Source organism: Vidua chalybeata, chromosome 11, assembly GCF_026979565.1.
Source record: "Vidua chalybeata isolate OUT-0048 chromosome 11, bVidCha1 merged haplotype, whole genome shotgun sequence".
NCBI lineage: Eukaryota > Metazoa > Chordata > Aves > Passeriformes > Viduidae > Vidua > Vidua chalybeata.
The window spans coordinates 19,327,228-19,332,759 of NC_071540.1; the positions used below are offsets into that span (position 1 = coordinate 19,327,228).

At 51.3% G+C, this 5,532-nt stretch overlaps 1 non-coding gene across 1 annotated transcript; it reads right to left on the reverse strand.

Annotated features, from left to right (window-relative positions):
* Positions 1–441: 441 nt before the first annotated feature.
* TRNAM-CAU (transfer RNA methionine (anticodon CAU)) lies at positions 442–514 on the reverse strand. The gene has a single exon. It is a non-coding gene; the product is annotated as a tRNA-Met (tRNA).
* Positions 515–5,532: the final 5,018 nt, after the last annotated feature.

Sequence of the window (5,532 nt, forward strand, 5' to 3'; positions counted from 1 at the left end):
GGCCGCCGCCGCTCTGACCGCGGCCCCGGGGCGCGCCGCCGTGCCCGCCGCGGCCCGTGCCCGCCGCGGGCCCCGCCCACCGCAAAGCCCCGCCAATCAGCGCCGCCCATCCCTCCGCTGGGCCGCGCCTACCGCGCGGCTCCTCCAATCAGCGCCTCGTCACCTGGCCGCGCCACGCCCCCGCCGGTACCGGGCGCCGGGTCCCTCACCGACACCACCAGCGGGCGGCCCCCTAGCGGGCGGACGGACAGCGCGCATGGCGGCGCCGGTGCCCGGTAACGGGGCGCGCTGCGGGCCGCTGCAGGGCTGGGGGCGCGTTCACCGCGTCCCGTCCCGCCTCCCGCCCCAATTCCATGGAAAAAAACAGACATTCCCTTCCCTTGGGAAAGTCTGGCTGAGGGAGAAGGGAGGAGAGGAAAAAAAAAAGGAGGAAACCATCTCTGCCCCGTGTGAGGATCGAACTCACGACCTTCAGATTATGAGACTGACGCGCTACCTACTGCGCTAACGAGGCTCCTCGAGAAACGAGCTCGCTCGCAGGGCTCTTGTTCCTGCGCCTCCGCCTCCGGGCCTTTCTTGGTGCTCGTGTCTTCACCGCCATTCCCTCGGTGCTGCCTAAGAAATCTATTTCCTTACAAAAATCTCCTTTTCTGTTTTCTGCACCTCTTTTGATTGTTCCGTTGTTTTTTTTTTTTTTTTTTTTCCCATTCCTTCTTTTCCCTGCAGACCTTAGATTTTTTGCAAGTGGTTCCTCCTTCTTCCTACAGTGTTTCAAAAGAAACATCTTGGGGTTTTGTCTTTTTTTTTTTTTTTTTTTTCTGTGTGTGTATTTTTTTTTGGAAATGGCTCCTTTTTATTCCACGTTGTTCTGCAAAACAGCTGCAGAGTCCTTTGGGGTTCCTGAGCATCCTCGTGCTGCTGGCCAGGAATAGACTGTGAGGGCTGTGCTGACAACAGGCTCACGAGGAAATCAAGTTGCTTCCACATAATTAACAAAAATTAGAGCCAGCCTCGTTTGCTGCGAAGAGACGCTGTTCAGCTGGGATTTCTGCAGTGGAATGAGCTCCCTGCTCTCAGAGAGTGCTCAGCACAAGAGGGTCCCCAGTGATGCTGGCTGAAGTGCTGCCCTGAATCCTAATGGAGGGGCCTCACCCTCAGCGAGGGTCCCACGGATGCAGTCGCCATGACAATCGAGCAACAAATCCCCAAAGTGGCAGAAGACAGGAAAACAGGGATTTAATTGATGCAGGAAGTCTGAGAGCATCGCCCACGAGAATCACTGCAGGGAGGCTGCTCTGCAGAGCAAGGAGCTGGCAGAGGATGAAGGAGGAACAGACCTTTGGACACCGTAGAATCTCACAATGGTTTGGGTTGGCAGGGACCTTAAAATCATCCCATTCCACCCCCTGCCATGGCAGGGACACCTTCCACTGTTCCAGGCTTCTCCAAACCCTGTCCAGCCTGGCCTTGGGCATTTCCAGGCATCCAGGAGCAGCACAGCTGCTCTGGGCAACCTGTGCCAGGGCCTCAGCACCCTCCCAGGGAAGGATTCCTTCCCAATATCCCATCTAAATCCACTCTCTGGCAGTGGGAAGCCATTCCCCTTGTCCTGTCCCTCCATCCCTTGTTCCCAGTTCCTCTCCAGCTCTCCTGGAGCCTGTTTAGGCCTTGGAAGAGCTCTGAGTTCTCCCTGGATTCTTCTCCTTTCCAGGTGAGCACCCCCAGCTCTCTGTCTCCAGAGCAGAGTTCTCCCAATTTTTGGAGCACCCCTGGCTCCTCTGGACTCTCTCCAGCAGCTCCACATCCTCCTTACGTTGAGGGCTCCAGGACTGGACACAGAGCTCCAGTGGGATTTCATGAGAGCAGAGAAGAGGGGAGAATCACCCTCCTTGTCCCACTGCTCACAGTCCTTTGAGTCTCACCAGACCAGACGAGATGCTTGAGCTGCCCACAGATTTTGCCAAGGGTCTGATGGGCAGCTGTTGTTGTCGGGGTCAGGAAACCCTGATTGCCAAGGATCTGGCTGGCCGTGGATATGGGATTGATTTATTAAAGAAATCTGGATATTGATCTAGCACCGATATCCAACTGTGATGGACAAAAACTCTCTGACAGTTTAAAGTTAGAACGTGTATGTTCATTGCGGCGCCGGGCAGCGTGCGGGACAGCTCCCAAATCCACACTGCACCTTTCCAATGATTACAGAGTCCTTTTATCCACACCAGAATTGAATACCCAAAATACAAACACATATTCATCATTTAGTACATCCCATTCCTCGTTTTGTATGCTAATCGTTCCCAAAGCTGTTAAGCATGCGCAGTTTGTTCCTTGAAATGGGACGGTGGTGCCTTCCATGGGGAGGGGTCCCAAAATGAGGAAGTCAATGAAGTCTTCCTCATTCTGACCTTTCTACCTTTTCAATGCAAATATGATAAATGAACCTTGGTAGAACTCCCATTCCCTGTCTTCAATTGGTTTCAGAGCAGAGGAGGCCCACAATTGTCTCATGTTCCTAAAAGCTGTTTGCTTCATTATAAACCCAGCTAACTAAACATTGTGCTGACAAGCAATCAATTATTAGTTAACTACTAACTCTTAACTTCATCAAGGCCTACTCATTTATTTTAATTCACTCCAGTAAGGCTTATCTGTAACTAAAATCTTAGCTCCTCTAAAAATCTCTAAATCCCTTAAAGTTTATGTTTCAGGATGATGACGTGACGAGTCCAGGCTGCCTGGCTCATGGTACAAACAACATTTTTCCAGCCCTGGGATGAGTAAATGCTCGGCTTCTCCCTGGCTGAGCCACAGCATTCCACCCCCTGACTCTGCCCACGGGCAGGATGAGGCGTCATTTTTAGTGCTGTGCAAATCCTTTGGGGCCTCAGTGATGGACAAATGGAGTGCCCACAGTTCTGATTACATTACAAAAAGCTGCTCCAAGCATCTAAACCAAGGCACATGGGCAGTGAGTCATGTAAACCAAACATCAAACCTTTGGAAATACGGCCGGAGCTGTTTTCCACCTGTAGGGAATCAAGTGGCTTTTCCCACGTTACATTATGCTCAGCTGGTACTTAAAGGTTCTGACACAGCTTTCGAAGGGCTTGTCATGTCTGTTTGTTTAGGAAGTGATGGATTCATGGAGGGGACAGGGGAAAGTACTGATGGCAAGGATTTTCGTGTGAATGAAACAAAAGATGTCCTGGGTGACACTGCCTGGAGCAGAACCACGGCAGTCTGCAGCACACACATGCTTTCCCCTCTTTTGCTTTCATATTTTTATCTGAACTTTATTCTTTCTCCTTTCCTACTGAATGCTCCTGCTGCCTAATCACCCTACAACCTTCTCTCCTTTCCCTCACCCACCTGACCCCTATAACCTGACACCACAATCTTGGCTCCGTGGGTGCTGAGCCACATTTCTCACCCATCAGACTTCCCTTGGCCCACTGACCCCCTTCCCAGTCCAAGCCAGCAGAAGGCAGGACTGGAAAGGGCCCATCACAGATCCATGCCAATTCCCACGGAGCTCCATTGCCCCGTGCTGATTTCCTGCAGATGAAGAAGAGCAAAGGGAAAAGGCAGTGCCCACGTCCATCCCACACTGATGTCAGCCAGAGCCCAGCAAAGTCTGAGGCAAATCTCCCCGTGCTCTGTGTGACCGTGTTTCCCCTTCTAATGGGACAGAGTGAGGGAATCCCAGCCCTTCATCACTTCAGAGAGGAGAAGCAATTGCTGTCTCAAATTTCCACTGCTATTCTTGTGGAGCAACACACAATAGTTTTGGAGCCTGGGCACATCCAAGGTCCTTGAGGCCCAGTGCACAACAGGGAGGTTATAACTGAGTATCACCTTCAGCTTCAGTCATCAAAGTCTAAAACTGCTGCTCTCTCCCCTATCTTACCAAATCCATTATCTGAATCAACCAGCTTTGTTTGTGGCAGTAGGGGAAACAGGAGAAGTGCGTTATCATCATCTCCCATCCTCTGTGGCACTGTCTGAGCACCTTCCTTGGAAAACATTCCCAGAGTAATGGCCTGGAGCCTTCCAGTGCTGCTGTCTGAGGCAGGCAGCTCGCAGCCCTTACCACAGGGCTCTTGAAAAAGGATGTAGCGAAAGGGGAAATGTTATTGTTTCATTCCCCCTCAGCAATTACGGAGCTGATGCAGCTCTCGCTGTAGTCAATTAGTCTTCACGCTCACTAAAGGGCTTTGGATGGGTCCCAAAGTTAGTGTCCTCATTTTCTGTAATCCTGGAAGTGTTTATGCCTTCCCAGGCTCTGAGCAGGGATGAGCCAGCTGATGGCATACCCAGCCAATTATAACCAGAACAGCGAGGAGAGAATGATTTATTTTCCATTTGGCAAGAGGGACAGAAAAGTATGGCAAGGCAGGCCGAGACAGATGAACAAACCCTGTCTGCAAGCCCTGTTTGCCACAGAGAGTTTTGCAGCATGTTTTTTTGGCATGGGCCTACACTGAGATTTCTGCTTTGTAATAAAAAACAAAGACTGCTCCTGCCTCCTAAAAAACTGCTCCCATCCTTGGAGGGAGGACACATCAAAGAGAGAATATCCCAGTAGAAAGGCCGAAGAGTTTTGCTTTGGTTTTTGTAATGTGTATATTTTAAGCTGGAAAACAGCTCTTCTTGTCCTGGGTCTATGATTTCCCACTTCCTTGCTTTGTGGACATTGATCTCACCAGATTTTGCAGGATAAACAGCATTGGACAGGCTGGGCTCTTCAGGGAAAATCCAGAGCACTGCAGAAAATCTGCTGATGGCTCAGGAAGTGGTCACATCCTTCTGCTTTAGAGCAGAGCTCCGTGCCCTCTCTTTAACTGGCTCCCCGCTGCCAGAGGGCAGGGATAGATGGGATACTGGGAAGGAATTCTTCCCTGTGAGGGTGGTGAGGCCCTGGAACAGGTTCCCAGAGAAGCTGTGGCTGCCTCATATCTGGAAGTGCCCCCTGGACAGGGCTTGGAGCCACGTGGGATTGTGGAAGGTGTCCCTGCCACAACAGGGGGGTGGCACTGGATGAGCTTTAAGGTCCCTTCCAAGCCAAACCTTTAAGATCACTTCCAGCCTTCCACCCCCAAACATTCCATGATTCTATGATTTATGGAAGAGAGTATGATCTTTCTTCAACGTCATGTCCTTGCTTCCATGAGGAATCAGTTGATGTAAAGGCTGTGAGTGCCTGGAGTCACCCAAGATGTCACAGCACTTCTACCACAAGCAGTTCTTGTCCCTCCAGCTTTGGCCCTAGTCCAGCCTGGACAATTTAGTCCTGTTCAACACCTGGAGCAGCTCAGCTGGCAGAAGGATTCCCCTGCTCTGGAGGGGTCAGGTGTTGGGGGTGCTATTCCTGGCTGCTGACCCGTGGTTGTGCAATCCCAGGAAGCTCAACGTCAGCGAGGAGAATGTTTTCTGAAGCACAGGCAACGTCGTGCTCAGTTAATATTTGAACACGTGGGGGATTGCTTCAATCCTAGGAGTATCAAAAATCAGGGGGAGACCTTGCTATTC